The 19,679-nt window shown below is 50.8% G+C and overlaps 1 protein-coding gene across 5 annotated transcripts in view; it reads right to left on the reverse strand.

Annotated features, from left to right (window-relative positions):
- TNRC6C (trinucleotide repeat containing adaptor 6C) overlaps positions 1–2,713 on the reverse strand; it is a 104,766-nt gene extending 102,053 nt beyond the window's left edge. For 2 of the 5 annotated variants that reach the window (XM_054278637.1, XM_054278636.1), the window contains exon 1: positions 1,513–2,713. The gene's annotated coding sequence lies outside the window, so the exon portion shown is untranslated. The remainder of the gene's footprint in view (positions 1–1,512) is intronic. The other 3 variants (XM_054278635.1, XM_054278633.1, XM_054278634.1) reach the window with 3 other exon arrangements.
- Positions 2,714–19,679: the final 16,966 nt, after the last annotated feature.

Raw genomic sequence — 19,679 nt, forward strand, 5'->3', positions numbered from 1 at the left:
GGAAGGAAACTCTGTGATGTGCTAAGCACAGGTTGCAAGTCACCTCCTATTTCCTTGGGAAACACCAGGGGAAGCAGTGAGAACCCGTGTGCACCTTCTCGAAATTATTATTTTTTTAGAACGTAATATCTAAGAGGAAATTCCATTTAAATTCGTTAGGGAATCCAAAAAAAGACCCAAAAAACCCCACCCACCGCAGGGAAGGAGGGCAGGATCTGGAAGCCGTGCCTGGCTCTCCCAGTGCACCCAGCAGCAGTGCAGATGTTCTCCTGCTCCTCCGCTCTGGCATTGTCCTCAGGTCCACAGCACCACCAACACCCACCTGATTTAAAGCTCTGCACCACTAACAGCGGGATTTATTGGAATTTTAATTACCTTAACCGGCCTAATGTCCACAGCAAATTTCTGTACATAAATTAGCATAATTTGCCAGATACATACATATGCAAACGAGAGGGAAAAATATGCAACACACATGGGTATGACGTCCCAAAGATTATTTCTAAATTTAAACTGGCTGTTAGAATAATTGAATAAATCTCATCTCGCAGATACACTCGAGTTGTAGCAGAAAATAAACTAGTCACAAAGACCTGCAGTATTATTTTTAATGGGAAAAGAGGGGGGGGAAACCCAATTGAGTTCAATAAATCCCATAATTGAACCTTCAACTAATTACATATTAAGAAGATTAACCTTTGACACAAACTTGTGATACAAACAAAGAAGCCTCGAACAATTAATAAACTTCCAGTGTTTCAAGATTTCTCAGGTTAACAACTGAGCCCTCCCCATTTTCCTCCCCTTCTGCGTCGCAGTTAAAGGAATAAACTCTGTTTAATATTCTCTCTCCCCCTGGACATTCCAGGTTTAGACGAAGATCTCTCTGTGAATACTCAGGAGAAAATTACTGCGGATCCTCACAATCTCATTACGCGGAGGGGGGAAAAAAAAGAGGAAAAATAACCCAAAGCTAGATATTTGAACTTTTAAGAGAAAGCAGCCATGAAGGACAAAGCTGGAGCTCATGAGCTCGCCCACAGGGCAGCACTGCGGGCCATGCCCACAATTTTCCAGCCCTGGGATCATTTCCAAGGAGCTGTGCGATAATTTTCACACGTGTAAGTTCTAAAGCAAGAGCACACGGCCGTGCCTTGAAGCAGGAGCTGCCTTCATGTCATGTCTGAATGGCACAACACGCTCACAAATGGCACTTTCTGCTCGCTGTACGGGGACAAACAGCGATTCCGGACACAGAAAAAACACCCAGTTAATTCTACCATTAAAAAAAATATCCGGAGGTTGCTCGTATTTTTAAAAAATCGTATAAAAATAAAAGAGATTTTGAAACGTTTTGGGGTGTTTCTTGCTTCGCTGACTAATAAACAGTTTAAAAATAATAATAATCTAGTTTAGACTTGTGAAAAAGGAGCAATCCACCGGCTTTGCAGGTCTCTTCCCCTGCTAACTTCTACCGTGCCCGGATTAAGAGATGCTCTTACCCCTTCTTACCTTTTAGTCTTTTCTTTATGGGGCTCTTTGGCAGCTTTCGATTCAGTCTTGCTGTAAGGAAACAAGTGAGTATTTTGTCTACCGTGTAAGGGTCTCTCTGACGTGTTCCTTTCTTATTTTTAATGCTTCTTTTTTTTTTTTTCAATTATTTTGTAAGTGTACCCGTAATTTCACGAATATGAATACGAAAAAAATCTCACACGGCCAAAAAAATTAAGTTTTTTGTTGTTTTGTCGTCGTTTGTTTACCCCCCTCAGGGAAAAAAAAAAAAGTCTGCCACACAGGAGATGAAAAAAACCCAACAGATCAACAGGAATACACTATCCAAGTAGAAAAGCAAAGAGCTTCAGTGTTATCCAGCCCAGAGGAGAAGTGCAGCAAAAGCAGGTCCAATTCCAAAACAAGCTTTTGATTTCCAGTGAAGCAAAATTAAAAAAAAAAAGAAAAATAAAACAACAAAAAAATAACCAAGACCAAGAAACCAAGACAAAATACACGTTCAAGTCCCCAGCTAAATTTCTGCACGAGTGTGTCTTAAATACAAGTTTGCTTTCATGTGTTGCAGCAAAACCCACGGAAAGCCAGGATTTGGAGTTGATCGGGATGAGTTCTCGTGTGTGTGTCTTGATGGGTTCTCAGTCCACATGGAGGAGCATCTGAGGGTTTTTCAAAAAGTGCAAATCAAAAAAAGAGAAACCGGGATCCAGAAAAAGAGTTTTAAGATGGATCCCCCCTTCAAAATAAAAGGTGGAGGGGGTGGAAAAAAACAACAACAAAAAAAAACCCAACTGAAAGAGCACGGCGGAGGCACGGGGGGATGCGGAGTCTCACATGGGGCTGCGGGCAGGAGGAGGATCCCGCCGGGAGCTCCGGGGGGGCGGAGGATCCAGCGGAGGCTCTGCCAGGGGAGGAGGGTCCGCGGCTCCGCAGGGACCCCGCGGGCGATCCGCGGCGGGAGGAGGATCCGGCAGCCGCTCCCGCAGGAAGGAGCGAGCGCGGGGAGGGGATCCGGGGAGGAGGATCCAGCAAAGTCTTTCACGGAGGGAGGAGGGAGCGGGGAAACCCGACAGTCTGTGTGCCTGGCTCGCAGCGGGGTCCGCGGGCAGGCGGGAGCGGGGCGATCCCGCGGCTCTCTCCGTGCGCTCCGCAGGGATTCGGCAGGGACCGGCGGGGAGCGGGGCAGCCGAGGCGGCGGCGTGTCCCCGGGGAGCCGCAGCAGCGCCTCGGGCAGGGTCGGTCGGTCCGCCGGGGTGCTGAAGGGGAGGGGGGAGGGAACGCAGCGTCGCTCGCCGTCTCTCCCGCTCGCTCTCGCCTCGTCCGCTGGCAGGGCAGGCGGTGCCGGGCTCAGTGCCGCCGGGCCGGTCCCCCGCTCCTCCGCGCCGCCGCCGCCGCTGCCGCCGGTGCCGCCCTGGGGAGCAGAGGAGCCGCTGCCGCCGCTGCCGCCGCCGCGGCCATTTTGTCGCTGACTGACAGAGCCCCGCCAGGCAGCGCGAGACCGCGGGGCGGCTCCGCGCGCGCCCCCTCTCGCGCTGGCCGCCAACAGGAAGTGCCGCGCTCCCCCTCCCCCCCCCCGCCCGCTGCCACCACCACCACCACCACCACAGACCCGGCCCCTCCGACCACGTGACGCGGAGAGGGGAGGGGGGAGCCCCCGCCGGTATGCAAATGAGCGCGGCGGCCGCAGCCAAACGGCGGTGAGGCCGCGCGCGCGCGCCGCGGGCCACGCCCCCACCTCGCCGAGGCGCGCGGGGGGAGTGGGGAGAGTGCTGTGACACCCCCCCACATCCCCTCACAGCCCTGAGGGGTATAGGGGGGTCACCCCCACCCCGGCAGGTCGGTGTCGATGCTTTCTCACACACACACACACACACACACAACACCCCCGTGACAACGGCGGCGAACGGCAATTCACCCCTACCTCGCACAGCCCCCCACCCCGTGCGTGAGGGGAGAGAGAAGGCGAGAGAAAAGTGTGCCCCCCAAAGGGGTTGTGTCCCCCCAGAAGGGGTGCGAAAGAGGTGCAAAACATGCACATACACACACACACACACACCCGTGCATATGGGTGTCGGAGCATTCACCCCTCCGTCGCACACCCCCGCAGAGAGGTGGGGGAGCGGCAGAGCTGTGCTCCCCCCCCCCAAAAGACACAGAGGGGCTTCACCGCCACCCCTGCAAATGGGGGTCGATGCATTCACACACACACCGGCAAACGGCGTTAGGTGTGTTCACTCCTTCCTCACAAGCCCTGGGAACGGGGGTGCAGGAGAGCTGAAGACCCCAAAGGTGTATAAAGGGGTGCAGAGGGCTCCCCCCACCCCCTGCAAATGGAGGTCGGTGCATTCACACCCACAAACCGCAAAGCAGGGTTAAGTGCGTTCATCCCTTCCTCACATCCCCTGGGAACGGGGGTGGCAGGGGATCTGAACCCCCCCAAAGGGGTATAAAGGGGTGCAGAAGGGTTCCCCCCACTCTCGTGCTAATGGGGGTCGGTGCCTTCACCCCTCCTCACACCCTCCCGCGGGCTGGGGCTCTGTGGGGCCGGTCCAGGGGTGGAAAGGGGGATCACACACACATCCCTGCTGCACCCCAAGAGCCCCCCTGTTTGTGGCAGGTGTGAGCACACACTGCAGGGACACACCTGGGGACACTCTGGGGTACCCAGGGACACGGCCCTGCCCTCCAGGGCACCTCCCCGCACAGCCCTGCTGGGCTCAGGGCCATCAGAGGGGATCCCCGTCCTAAACGGGGACTCCAAAAATAATCCCGGTGTTTGAAATGCAACCCTGGCTGAACACATGGAAATGTCACATTTCAGAGTGGCAGCGCTTGACTTGTCCCCCACAATAACCACATTAACTGTTTCTGTCAGGAGAAAGTCAGGGTCTGATCTCAAAATACCACGGGAAGAGTGAAATGCAAAAAAAAAAAAAAAAAAGAGTCTATTTTTTTTTGCTAAAAATTGTTGTGTCTGGGTCTTCCAGCAGATCTTCTCCGGTTCTCTCTCCTCTCTTGTTTCCTCTCCCCCTTCTGCAGCGAACGTTTTTGGAACTGCAAGGAAATCCAGAGCCTCAATCTTTATTTGCTCGGGCGGTTCCACTGAAATCTGAAATGTGAATGGAGCAGGGGTTACAGAGCAGGGGTGGTTCTGCTGCCTGGCATCCGCAGGGGGGGTCTGGGGGGAAAGAATTACAATCCCAGCATGATTCCCCTTGGCATTTGTGATGCCAACCCCAAAGCCACCCTGTGCCAGCCCCTGGGCAAACGACACCGGGAGCCCGGAGCCCCTTGACCACTGGAGGGAGCCCATATTGTGCCAGAATGCAACAGAAACACTACGGGGAAGACAAAAATATAATACTAAAATATGAAATATCAGATCATTGTAGTCAGAACAAAGTGTCTTCTCCAGGTCAGACCGTGATCTATAGCAATGCAAAATGTTATAAAAATCAGATTTAAATGTCCCATTGTACTTCATCAGCACAAAGAAGAGAAAGAATTATTAAGAACAAGGCTCTTTTTTTCCCCCTCTCTTATTTTGAATGTCAGTCTGGCACCTTTCACCGGGAGTGAATTCATACGCCAGGCTGGTGACAGACCTGGCTTGGAGGGAAAATGCCCTTGTGTCATCCCAAGGGCCGGCTGAGCTCCCCCCCACTCTCCTCACTTAAATGTAGGTCAGCACCTATAGACTCCTTCCCAACACGCCCCCGAGCTGCAGCAGCGCACCACTGCTGCTTTCCGAGGAGATTTGGAAAGGAGATTCCTTTTGGAAAGGAGATTTCTTCTGTTCTGCCTTTCTCACTCCAGAGATGTCATGTTTATGGCACAACATGCACCTACAGGAGGCTGCCCTGCACCAAAAACTCTGCTTGGCAATTGTGCCCAGGAATGTTCCTGGTCCCCTAAATTCCGTGGTGTGAACTATTTGTAATTCAAAACACACTCTTAACACACAAATATTTCTGGCTTCGCAGAGTGATGCCAAGTTGCTGGAGACCCTGAAATGTCAAAATGGAATAAAACTGAAAGTGATTTGTGTACTAATCTGTTTTCTTGGCCCTGGAGAAATTACCACCAAAAGCATGATATAACCACAGCCCCACAGAGAGCCTGTTGTGTTTGACACCCCTGTTCTGAAATACTGTCCTTGATGGATAAAAACACATTCTAGTAAACTTTTCCTGTCTTACCTGAGCTCTTTGCCATTGAATACAGGGCTATATCCAATGTAATTTGATTTTTTTTCTCCCCTGTTTTGGTGTCCCACTGGGGTTTTGCCCTGCCACTCTCCTGGGGGGCTCACACAGATCCAGGTGGGTTTGTCCCCCCAGCACCTGGGGCTCTGTAGCAGCTGGTGGCTGCTGTCACCACTCATGGCACATCTGTCCCCTAATTGCCCTGAGCTGCAGGACCCTGGCAGGGCACAGGCTTCTCCTAGAGCTGTGTTTTTCCAGAGCTGCTCCTGCACAGAACCATCAGGGGCTCCTGCTGCCTTTGAAGGCTCTCCTTCCCCCCAGCACCCAGGCAGTGCTTTTGTCACATGTGGGTAAGAGCAGATGTCAGCTGGGGTGAAGGGAGGCCAAGGGACTGATGATCCAGGGCTCAGTGCTCACAGAGCAGGAGGAGTGAGGAGTTCCTCTGCTGCCTTGCAAACCTCCTTGCCCAGTCTGCCTGTGTGTCAGGGAAAGGGCTGCGACCACAGTGTCCCCAGGGTAGGTGGCTTTGAGCACACAGAGCCAGGCACTCACACAGATACAGCATTTTCTCTGCTGAGAGTGACAAAACCGAGCTAAGCAAAGGTCTTCACACGTTCAGGGGCTGTGTTGGGGTGGCTCAACACCCAGGCAAAATATTCCTTGCTTGGTTTTGTATCACCCAACCGAGCACAAAATCATCACCCGGCATTTCTTGCAGTTCCTACCCAGTATTGCTGTGCTGAGAAGGCCCCAACGATGAAGGAATGATGAGGAGGACTCCATGGATATCAGAAGGCTAATTAATTACTTTATTATACTATATTATTCTATACATCTAAAACTGAACCTGCCAAGCACTCAACCCTGCACACAATTGCACTAAATCTCGTGACTGCCACCCAACAGTCCCCACACAAACACACCTGGCCCTGACAGGCCAAGGAAACAAAACATCATCGCTGTGGGGAAACAATCTCCATATTGCATCCTACTTTTGCACAAACACAGGCACAGCAAATGAGATAAGAATATTCTTGGGAAGAATTGTTCCTTGCTTTTCTCTGCAAAGAGAAATGTGGAGCTACAACACAGCAATAAGGAGCACACACAAAATTAAAATCAAAGCCCACTGGCCGTGCTCCAGTGACACAAACAGCCCCATTCCTTAAGGAGAATCCAGTCTCTGATGCTGAACAGGATTTCCCAGAGCCCACACAAAGTGAAGCTACAGCTCCAAGGCTCTCCCTTGTCTGAGGTGATGCTCAGAGGGCAGGATCACTCTGGGAAGCCAGGATCCAGGACACCACAGGCTCTTCCCAAGTTTTCCAAGGAAAATATGAAAATATGAATGTGCAAACAATTTGTACAAAGTCCTTCTGAAGGATGCAAACACATACCTCCCTGGCCACCCTACCACAAATGCTGTCCTTAGGGTGAACACTTAAATAGAATCACAGAATTGTTAAATTGGAAAAGACCTCAAAGGTCTTTGATTCAACCATTGATTTAACCATTACTGAACTTACACATAATTTTTTTATTGGAAAACTCACTTTCAGAACTTATGTTTCTTTCCCCATGTTTTCCTCCCACTTGCTGGGACCATGCCCTGCTGTGACACCTCCACATGAGCTATGAAATGTCCTCTCATGGCACTGGCCCAAAGCAGAAAGAGCTCCTGAAAACCTGGTACCCCATGTTCCTCCTGATGCCTGGCACAGACATTTCACATCAGCAAACCCACTGTGGTGAGCATCATCACAGGAGTCTGACACTTCACCTTTTACCCTGCACTGGATGAGCTTGTTCCCCTTTTTTTTGTGTGTAACAACCAAATACTTGAAACACTTGCCCAGAAAACACCAGTTCACCTTTTACCCCGCACTGGATGAGCTGGTTCCCCTTTTTATTTTTGTGTAACAACCAAATGCTTGAAACATTTGCCCAGAAAACACAACATCTGGATTCAATTCCCTCCCCAACCCAAGAGTCTCCAACCTGTATTTCCCACGAGACAGATGTAGCACGATGCTAAACAGCAATCTGGCAGGGGGGAAAACATGGCATTTTTTATTCTTGCTCTCCAAGCAGAGCTATTGTACAAACAGGAACACAAGTGTCCTGAGGCCAAAAAGCAAGCAAGAAGCACATGACTCCCTACCCTGCCTGCCACAACAGCAGTGATAACACGTTCTGCTTATTATCAATAGCTGTTTTACAATAAATACATAATCTGCCCTGAACAGAGGGCTCAGAGCCCAGGATTTGCTTGCCCCATAGCTTATTTTGGGGTAGAGGAAGAAATGATTTAGAGGTTGGAACCTTTGAATGTGGCACCTTGAGATAAGTCTATAGGCTGGAGGAATGTGCAAAGATGCAAATTTCCCGTTGTGCTTCTGAGGATAAAAGTATTGCCATTAATCAGCCTCTCCTCCTCTGTTTTTTAGGTCATCACTTATTGGTACAAGGGGGCTGGAACAAGCAAAGGGAAGACACAGAGTGTTTCAGTGGCACAGGCAGTGCTCATCATCCAGGCACTGCAAATGTTACAGAAATCCCTGGTTTTGCACAGAAAACCCTTGCTAAGCATGAGAACCCCAGTGAAATACTGGAGTTGTCACCCTTGGTACTGACAGGGGCACCAAGCCAAGTGTTTGTAATAAAAATCCTGCAGCAGAAAGGGAAAAAACCCTGATTACCCAACATTTCAATGAACTGGGAGGACGCTGCCAGTGCTTCTTTGCTGAAAAGAAGTCTTTCCAAAAAAGGTTTTTCCAAGTCTCCTTCAGCTTGTAGATTTTTATCTTCACCCTACACAGAGCCTCCTGCACATGGGAAGCACCGGAGCTGTTTTCATGATGTGCTCAAAAGTCAAGGTGCTTTTGGTTTTCCTACCTGTTTGCAAGTCTCTCACTCCAATGGATAAAAAGCAGATTTGGGGCCACAAAAAAGATTAATTTGCTGTATCCACCAGTCTGACCTTTTTTGGCAGCTCAAACAGCTGCACCCAAGAAGCACCTAAGGGATGAAAACTCTTCAGAAACCAGGGCTAGGGAGAATACCTCCTAGCACCCTATCAGACATTAAAGCAGTGGTGAAAGAACTTGCAAATGCTTAAGTTAAAAAATAAACCTCGGGCCAGGCACTGTTCCCACACTGGTTTGAGCAGTGCTTGTGGCAGCCCAACACCATTTCCTCAGGGCAAACCAGCCTTTGGTGGGGTTTTGCAGCAGGTCTTTATAATATCCAGTCATCCCATGCTGGCAGTGGAACAACAGAACAGATTTCAGCCCCCACCATTTCTGTCAGAGGATTTCTTTATGTCACATGTGCTGAGTGTGGACATCACCCTCCCTCCATCATCTCCTAATCCTGGAGCTCTTCAGGGTAAAGCATGGCAGAGTGGCAATGCTTACAGCTGCAGCTCCTTCCTGAGCCGTTGCTGGGCCGGCAATTTCAGTCTTCAAGGTAAAAATGAGTTATGATAGCCCCTATGGATGAGACAAAAATGAGATTTTTGGGCAGTTTTTATGGGACCCAGTGGTAAAGAATTTTTTCCCAATGTGCTGGCTAATACACATGGGAATAATTTGACCTCTGTAAAATCCTCAGAGGGCCACAACATCCACTGCTTTCTTTCTTTTTTTGATTAAGCTGGGCACCCTGGCTGCTGCTTTCCTTCTCTGTCAGTGGCAGAGGACGTTTTGAAGGGGATTGATGCCAATATAATGTACATTTATTACCTGCCTTGGGAACTTTGGGTGAAAACACTGAGATGTGATGACTGCTGCTCTGCACAGACTCACCAGGTATCAACACTTGGGGTTGGATTGTACCTAGGGCAGCTTCTGTATTCCTGCCAGAGCTGATATGACTTATCCCTGGAGTGAGGAGGTGGGAGAGAAAGAATTGCTTCTGACAGATACTAGTCATGTTGCTTAATGAAGTTTTGCAAGGTGTTCAGAAACAGCAGGATGGGGTCAAATCAGGGAAGGTCACGCTGCTGGAAGCTGCAATCCTGAGTCAAGACCTGGCTTGTCCCCAGAGCCTGTCACTCTGCTCCCTACCCGGCTGGCGGAGCCGCTCGGATTGCAAAGAATTTATTGACACCCACCCACCATCCCTAAAGTTTTATGGCAATATAGATCCATTAGAAATCCATTTTACAGAGGTATTAAAATAATGAAGGTGAGAATTAAGAGAGCAGCACACTCCTTGGAAAACCCACTGATCATAATATACTGCTTTAAAGAAAGTTATCGTGCAGTCCCCTTAAAGAAAGTTATCAATTAGTCACTGCATCAGACATGGGAGAATTGTTCCCTGAAGAGGATTTTAGGAGGAAAGCCAGTGACTAAGTGATGAATTTATCACTGGGGGTTGCTTGGCTCCATGGATTAAGATGACATGGCACAGAGGGCTCGGAGAGCTCCTGGTGGCCCTGGGGGGGTTCAGGCAGGAGCAACACGGGCTGAGATGTGACACAGCTCCCAGGCAGGGTGATGGCAGCTCAGGGAGGAGACACGACGCCAGTGGGGTGGCTCAGAGCTCCCACACATGCTCAGGGCACTGGGCAGATGCTCCCACAGTGTCAGGATCTCTGCTTATCAGTGACCCCGAGAAGAGTTTGAAAGTCTCTTTTCCCAGCCCAGCACTTGAAGAAGGAGTCAGGGCTCTTCAGTTCTCAGTCTCAAGGTTGTTTATTGCATCTTATCTATAAAATTCTTTCTCCTGCCCTGTCGAGGTCTGTCCAGCAGGACAGTTCCAGGCACTCTGCCTGCCCCCAGGGTGGTGTTATGGCTTTATACTAAAAACTACCTATACAATGTTTACAATTACTTTCCAATACCTATCACCTATGTTAGACAGTGAGCTTCTACTCCAAATCAATCCAAAAGTGCCAACATCACAGCAGAAGATGGAGGCCAAGAAGAAGAAGGAGAAAGGCTGGACATGCCCAGTTCCCTCCATCTTGCCTCCTGAACCCCCATACCAGAAACCCCAAAATCTACTTTTCCACCCCGTGATAAATTCACTATCATTCTACTTAATTTGTCGTGGCTTGATGATCTTTATATAAGGTTGGTAATTTGCTCCATGGGTCATAATCAACGCCACAGGTGTTTTGGGCTCTGTGCCAGGGTCTCTGAGCCCCCTGGCAGGGGTTTGGCCATCCTGGACAGACAGAGAGATGTTCTGGTTTCCATACCACACCTGCCTGTACCTGCTGCAGCGCTGGCTTGGCCATGGTGCCCCATGCCCTCCTTCCCCACAACCTTCCAGAGCACCACAATGTGCTGTGGAGAATCAAAACAGGATGGATTTTCTGGTGCAGAAGCCCCAGTGAAACCAGGGGTATCAGGGCTGATGTCAAACTGGCCCTGGTCAGGGGCTGGGTAGGGGAGGTTTGTCTGTCCCTGCAGAAATGCCCTGGAGTAAGCCAGGACAGCAAAAGCTGAAGTCAAAGTACAAAGTACGAAACATGCTTGGCTCCTGCAGCTCAGGAACTGAACATGGACAGAGGAAGGTGCCACTGGGACATGGCTTTTCTCTGTGGGCAAACATCACCTGGTAACATCCAGACAAGATGAGCACACATGAGCCTGGTCCATCCCAGCAACCTGAGGGAGACAGCACAAAAGAGAGAAGGTTGTCAAATTGAGAGAATGTTGCCTAAAATTGGGAAAAATCACAGGATTTCCATGGAATTGGAATAAACTTGCAAAATACTTTGTTTTAATCCAAACCATCCCTGGAAGTATTTAAAAGATATGTAGCTGTGGTGCCGAGGGACATGGTCTAGTGGTGATTTTGGCAATGCTGGGTTAATGGTTGGACTTGATCTTAAAGGTTCTTTCCAATCTAAACAATCCTGTGATTCCACAAATCTACATTTCTCAATGCAGAGGCATTTTGGGAGCCCAAAGCTGCCCTCCTCTATTGCTGCATGGCTGAAAGGGCTCCTGGGGTGACCACAGCAGTCACCCTCTGCCCACACCTCACTGGGCTCAGCTGAGAAGCTCAGCAAAGCCCTGACAAATTGCCAAGCTCTCCTGAGATAAATAATCACAAACAAAAATATTTGTGTTTACTGTGGGGATTTGTCTGTGCATAATTATGCATTAGTCATTACGAGGACTACAGGAGAGTTTTACACATGTAAATATGTTCAGTTAATTAGACAGGACTGCTTTTGGTTTGTTTCTTCTCTGCAGTGTGATCCTGAAGTCATCAAACACTCCTGGATCACGAGGCGGGGTGAAGGATGTGCGTGAGGAAAACAGCTCTCTCCCTGCTTGTAATGCAGCTCTGGGTATCAATATCTATTCCTTTAAAATACTTCTTGTAGCTTTTCTGGTACAGCCTCAAGGTACTACATACGAACAGCACAACCTTCACACTGTTCTCTCATGTTCATGTTTCAAGGGGAGATCAGATGGATTTCTCAGGTAATACAATATAAGACATTATTTTCTTCTGAAACATTTTCAAGTGCAGCAGCTTTTAGTAATCTTCTAGCATCTTCTCCTATGTATGACAGAGTCTATTAATGTCATTTGCATGAGAAGTTCACAATAAATCATTCATGCACAGTTTAGTACAGGTTAAGTGTAACAGCCTAACTGTGATTTTCTATAAGAAAATCAGAGCAGCTCATCAACTGGTGTAAATCAGCAGTGCTCCATCAAAGCCACTGAGTCACACCAACTAATTGCTTGGCCCATGGGAAAGATTTAGGCAAAAAAGCAGCAGGGAAGAGCACGATTCCTGCCTCGATTCCTGCCTCGTTGGAAGGACCTTCTCCTGAGAGCTTCTCTCCAAAAAAACACCTTTCCTAAGAAAATCCAGAGTGGATTTTCTGTTAATCCTGTGGGGCCAGCTCAGCCTGGCTGGTCCAAGGTCATTGCTGTCCTGCTGACAGCCCTGGGCTCTGCTGGGGCCACACTCCTGCAGGGTGAGGAGTGCTCAGAGGAGCCAGCCTGGAGCAGGGCCAGCAGCTCAGCAGGAAACCCTGGGCTTGTCCAGGCCCTGAGAGTGGCAGGAAGATCAAATTCCCCAAGAACCTGCAGCTGTCATTGAGGCAAAATCCTGGAACAACAGCGAAAGCACTTCCACCCCCCCATGGTAGGGATTGAACTCGATGACCTCTAAAGTCCCTTCCAACCCAGACCTTTCTGTGACTCCATGATTTGGGACAGTGTGGTGCCCACGTACCCATCTCCATTTCAGTGCTTGGTTATCCTCGTGTTTAGAGCACTGACCCCTTTGGTGATGGCAGGAGGAGAAGGCATTCCTTGCCCCCGGGGCAGCACAGGAAAGCCCCCTCTGTTTGGAGCACTGACCCCATTTGCTGATGGCAGGAGGAGAAGGAGTAGACGAGGAAGAGGAGGAGGAAGAGGAAGAGGAAGAGGAGGAAGAGAAGAAGGAAGAGGAGCAGGCATTCCCTGCCCCCTGGGCAGCACAGCAAACCCCCTCGGGAGAGAGACCCCACAGAGACCCCAACGGGGAAGGGGCCACCCTGCTGCACCCAGCCTGGCCCAGTACCTGGGGAAGTGAAAGGAAATTCCTTTGCAATGATGTGGAATTTGTCACCCCTCTGGAAAGGGGCCGTGTGGGCACAGAGGATCGAAGGGTCCCCGAGGGGGCGGCTGATGGAAAACCTCACATTGTCCCTGGGCACAGCTGGCAGGTGATGCTGTGGCTGGGCGCCGAGCGGCTCAGTTTGCCCAGGCAGGAGGGGCACACGGGCACAGCTTCGCTCAGAAATGAGGATTTTTCTCCTCCCCTCCTCCTGTTTTTCTCTCTGTTTTTCGGCCTGGTTCTTGTTCGCGCTGAGGCGGCGCTGGGACAGAGGCTCATTGTTCCCGCTGCTGCTCGGGGAACGCGCCCAGTGCTGATCGTGTTAGAGATGGGGCGTGCCCGGCCGGCCCGGGGGAGCCAGCACAGCCCGGGGGACAGCCCGGGGACATCGGGGGGACAGCCCGGGGACATCGGGGGCACAGCCCGGGGGACATCGGGGGGACAGCCTGGGGGACAACCTGGGGACATTGGGGGGACAGCCCGGGGACATCGTGGGGACATCGGGGGGACAGCCTGGGGGACAGCCCGGGGACGTCGGGGGACAGCCCGGTGGACAACCTGGGGACATCGGGGGGACAGCCCAGGGACATCGGGGGGACGGCCCGGGGACATCAGGGGGACAGCCCGGTGGACAGCCTGGGGACATCGGGGGGACAGCCCGGGGGACATCAGGGGGGGACATAAGGGGGGGACATAATGGGGGACCATCAGGGGGGACATCCTTAGGGGGACATGGAGGGTACAGCCTGGGGGACATCATGGGGGGTACAGCCTGGGGGACATCATGAAGGACAGCCCGGGGAACATAATGGGGGGACATCCTGGAGTACATAATGAGAGCACATCCTGGGGGACATCATGGGGGACATCCCATGGGGATAGCCTGGGGGACATCAGGGGGGACATCCTAGGAGACATCCTTAGGGGGACATATCCTGGGGGATATAATGGGGGGATATCCTTGGGGGTAGATCATGGGAGACATCCTTGGGGGCATATCCTGGGGATACATCCTCGAGGGGACATTCTGGGAGTAGGTCCTGGCGGTACATCCTGGGGACACATCCTTGGGGACACACCCTTGCGGGCACATCTACAGAGAAGCGAGGACAATGTTTAGATCCTACAAATGTGGGGGAGAAGAACTAAAGGAGGGTCTCCACAAAGTGCACAGCAACTCCCTGGCTGTGCTCCTGCTTCAACGGAGAGCCAGCCAGGCTGATCGAGATGCATCTTCTAAATGCTCAGATACCAGAAGGAAATTGCACAATCTCAGGCTATTTATTTGTTACTTATAAAGAATATATTTTTAAATGTACTGGCTAAATAAGAATTAATTGTGTTTAAAATTCAGGTTAACAAATGCTGTAAGGGGAAATAAAGAGGAACAAACAACAACAACAACAAAATCTCGGGCACTAATGATTAGAGCAAAACTCTGATGTTAAGAGGACTTTGTCTCAGTGGAAGCAAGTTGCTCATCTTTTCCAGAAGATACACGCATGCATTACAAAATGTTTATTTTGTACTCTCTGAAGTGGTTAATCTACATGCAAAGCAATGAAAAGGTGCCTTATTAGGCTAATTGCTAATAAAAAAAAAAGAGAGAAAAAAAGTCCAGAACTACTGTGAGCAAATATTTAAAAACAGATGCAGAAGGCTGTGAAAACAAACACAATCTCATTTTTCCATGAAGTTTTCCCACCAGAAATCAGAGAGTTCAAAGAGACGTCCGGTTAATGCGGTACCTCCAGGCTCCCGGCGCTGGAGCTGTTCATTAGCTGCTGTGTAATTCTGTGATGCAGAACTGGATTAATGGAAAGGTGACTGGGAAGCCACCGAGGGACCTGCTAATGATACTGCTGTGTCCTCAGAGAAGTCCTCTCTAGCCTTGCCCACGTGCAGCAAAACACACACACCATCAGGATACAATGCCACATTATCACAGGAAAACACTTTGGAGAGGGGAGGAAGATGTCATCACCGAGTGGTGCTGGGAGCTGGTGAAACCCAAGATGGAAAAATAATTGCATGCATGTTTTTTAATACAACAGGATTCCCCCAAGCTCATTAAAGCAGATGGAAGTTTTGAAATCTGTATTACTTTAAAAATTAATTTACAGCTGTGGGGCTTGGTGGCCCAGAGAACATTAAAATGATAAATCCAGAAAGGTGATGTGAGCAGAAAGGAGGATTGGTCACAACGTGGCCTTGTGCAGCTGGGAAGGGGAGATGGCACCATTTTGTTGCTGTTTGACATTTACCTCTGCTGAGCCATTTCTGGGCTTAACCCAGATTTTAAAACACTGTAACAAACCATTAAAATTTCCTTCCAAGTGATGTGTCAGCCAGAAACGATCTTGGTGCCTCTCTGCTTCATTAGATACTGGCTGGCACTGTGAGGGAGCTGACATAGACAGCTGCACTTTGGAGCACAGGAGAGCCCTGTCAAAGCTGGATGGGTTGTGGCACCAGGTCACAGCCTGGACATCCATGGCACAGGGACATAGCTGGGACATCCATGGCACTTGTCACAGCCTGGACATCCATGGCACCATGACAAAGCCTGGACATCCATGGCAGAGGGTCACAGCTGGGACAACCATGACATTATGTCACAGCCTGGACATCCATGGCGCCATGACACAGCCTGGACATCAATGGCAGAGGGTCACAGTTGGGACATCCCTGGCACCATGTCACAGCCTGGACATCCATGACACTGTGTCACAGCATGGACATCCATGGCACCATGACACAGCCTGGACACCCATGTCACAGGGACACAGCCTAGACATCCATGGCACCAGATCACAGCCTGGACATCCACACCAGCCCATGGTACTGGCTCTTGGCATCAGATTTCCACCTCTGAGGGCTGAGCAGTGCTGCTGTGCTCCCCTTGCTGCAGCCCCAGCCTCCAGCCCCAGCCATGCCCGAATTCCCCTGCTCAGAGCTGCCTCCCAAGACAAGCTGTGCCTGTCTGAAAGCACAGCAGCGTGGCAGCGTGCCCAGGGCCAGGATGGGCAGGGGACAGGAGCTTGGGGCAGGTGCTTGCACACAGCTGGCACACCAAGCCAGTGCCAGGAGCAGAGCCACCACCCTCAGCTGGGACATCCCTGGCTCTGGGAAAGGCCATGGATGGATGGAGTGGTGGGACAAAGCCAGGCAGCTCCTCTGAGCCCTGTGGGGGCTGGACCATCTCTTTCCTGCTGTGTATTTGCCCAAATGCCGAGCACCAAGTGCTGGGATGGGCGAGGTAGCACGGAACAAAGGCTGGAGGCAGGTTGTATTCAGCTCACACCAGCTACCTCTGCTTGCTGGGAAGAAAGGAGCCCTTTGTTTGGAAAGAGCAGCTACTGCCACCAAACCACCACAGGGCAGAACCCCGTGTTACACACAGGAGTGGTTTGGCACAAAATGGCCCCTGTTCCCCCTCCCCGTGCTATCCTCACCTCCACAGGTCTGTGCAGGGAGCATATTCTGGCTCTCTAAAGACCGGAGTGCATGGCCAGGGATGGGGATGAGATCACAGCCTGGGAATGAGCCCCTTTGTGCAGCCCCATAGAGCCCACCCACCCCGTGGGCAAAGCACAGCTGCTGTGGCCAAGGTGCTGCCTGCCCCTGCCCGAGCTGCAGCCCCCAAAACACACACCAGGCTCACTCCCGCCTGGGGCTGACATGGATCTGGGGCAAACACACACCAGGCTCACTCCCAGCTGGGGCTGACACAGATCTGGGGCAAACACACACCAGGCTCTCTCCCAGCTGGGGCTGACACAGATCTGGGGCTCGGGTGGCAGGCTTGGGGCTGTCCCCAGTGCCAGGCTCGGAGCTGTCCCCAGTGCCAGGTTTGGGACTGTCCCCAGTGCCAGGCTCGGGGCTGTCCCCAGTGCCAGGTTTGGGACTGTCCCCAGTGCCAGGCTCGGAGCTGTCCCCAGTGCCAGGTTTGGGACTGTCCCCAGTGCCAGGCTCGGGGCTGTCCCCAGTGCCAGGTTTGGGGGAGCTCATGCCCATCCCTTCCCTGGCATCACTCCTCTGCTGCTCCAGGGCATTCCTGGGTGAAGGAGGTTTCTCCCTGCAGAGAGTTTTACTGGGATCCCTGGCTGTGCCCTTATGGTAGATGAGTAATGGGATGGTTGACTCACACAATTAAAATGCAAATATCATGTGTATATGTTAGGAGAAATTTTATAGATTTATAGTTGTGTTTTACCCCCTTGTGTTGTTATCAGGGGACTGCCTGTGTTTGGGACATTTGGGAAGGTTGGCTTGTTACTATGGCAACACCTGACCGCCAATCAAGATGTAAAAAAGTAAAACTCCACCACTGGACAGTGAAGGAGAAGATGGACAGAACTTTGGGAGGGGCAAAAGGGTTAAAAGTTGAAACCTCCATTGTGTGGATGAGCACATGGTGGGAAAAATCCTTTGCTCTTGATGCCGTAATATTTTCTCTATCCAGTCTTCTGTTGTATTTTTGATAAGGTTTAATAAACCTTTCTAAACTTTGGAAGTGAGCAGCATCTCACAGCCTGAAGAGACCCAAAGCCACAAGGGCCCCGTTACCCAGGCACAGCCCTCGCTCAGAAACTCTTCCTGCAGCCTCTCTGCATGTTATTATAACATGCTTCTCGTTTCCCTTCTCTCACCCAGCAAATTAACTTTAACAGTAAATTAACTTTACTCTGTTGCTGGTCAGCTGTGGGATGGGAGCAGGGCGGGTTTTTCCCCCTGGCCGTTCTGGAGGCCCCGCAGCCCTGCCTTGACTCACCGGCTTTCAGGCTGCCTATTGAAGGGACAGAGCCCGAACAAAGCCCCCATTCACTCCCAGGCCTCGGCTGCTTTTCCTTTGAGCCCTCACTGCTTTATTTTTATTCTTTCCCAAACACTGTTGGCTAATTTCATTGACAAAATTCATAACTTGGGGTTGGAGAGCTCGCTCCTATTCAGCTGCGAGCGCTGGGGGGTTTTGTTTTGTTTTTCTTTTCCATGCTGCCCGTCCTGCCTCACTCTCCAGTTTCCAGCCTGAGCCATGCTGAGGGATGGAGCTGAGGGACTCAGCCCTGCACAGAGAGTTTAGGTGCTCCTCAGGTTTTGATTAGGCTGGAGTGGAGGGTGGTGGCAGCTTTGGTTGCTATTAGTTGTGGGTTGGCTAGTCCTTCTGGGCCTAGTATTCTGTATCAAGGAAGGTCAATTAAATGAGAGGCAATATTTTGTCCTCCATTGAGGAAGTTAGTTATGCTTAGGCAATGGATTGAAGGGTTAAACTATCCTGGGGATGTGGAGAAGTTTGAGAGGGGTTTGTTTTGTGACAATGAGTGTTTGGGCTATTTTTGAAATTTCTAGGGCCAAAGTGATGGAGATGGAGAAGAAAAAGCACCACAGCAAGGTCTGAACCCGAAGCACAAGGGTGACTCTGAGGGCAGCACGGACAGAACTGAAATCGTGCACTACAGAGCTGAGTGACCCCTGGAAGGACACAGCGACTATTTAAAATCAAAAGCCTGTTAAACTTTTATATTTGCAATACTCTGCATCCAATCCAGTTAATTATAGCCCTTTAAGAACATCTGCATTTCATAAAGGACTAAGTTTCCTTCCCCTCAGGCTGCCCCTCCTGAGACATCCCTCTCCAGGCTGCTGGGTTACACAGTAATTACAAGCCACAAGTACCTGACATCACCACAAAGTGCAGTGCATTATGGTTTCGAAAACAAGAGGAACAATATTGCTCAAGATGGGGCTGAGCCAAAACCCCAGCTCCAAACACCATCATTTTTTCTGGCAGAACTGAGAGCCAGGGCCCTGCGTGGCAGCCAGGGCCCCTTGGAAATGTCACAGGCAGAGAATGGAGGAGCTTTGGGAAGGAAAGTGATATTTCTCTTGCCTTTAAATACATGCAGGGCATCACTGGGAGACCTGCAACCCCTCTGCCCTGGATGCATAGCCCCCTTTGTCCCATCCTGCCCAGGGCACATGAGGGTGCTGGAATTACCAGACATAATTTTGGGAAGGGATTTGGGCTGGACCCAAAGCAGCTCTGGGATGGGAGCAGGCAGCACCAGTCCCACAGCAGCACAACATCCCAGGGAGCCATGGGGAAGGCACAGCGTGAGAGGTTTGGGTTTGTTCCCTCCCTTGGGAGGAGGCAGAGCCTGCCTTGAGAGAGCCTGCAACAAGCTTATCTGTGTTCCATACATACACACATAATAGATGCACATCATTTGGCTTATGGCCACCAAAGTGCACTCAGCTGGTACCTAAAGCAAAGCCCTTAATGATGTTTTATGTTGTGAATCCCTCTCCTCCTCCCCTCCAGAGACAGGGGCTGGTTCTGGGGTGAGAGCAGGGCAGGAGCATCAGCCTCACCAACCTGCAGGA

This window comes from Melozone crissalis, unplaced genomic scaffold, assembly GCF_028551555.1.
Source record: "Melozone crissalis strain CALT ecotype California unplaced genomic scaffold, PUWL_Pcris_2 ptg000026l_1, whole genome shotgun sequence".
NCBI classification, from domain to species: domain Eukaryota; kingdom Metazoa; phylum Chordata; class Aves; order Passeriformes; family Passerellidae; genus Melozone; species Melozone crissalis.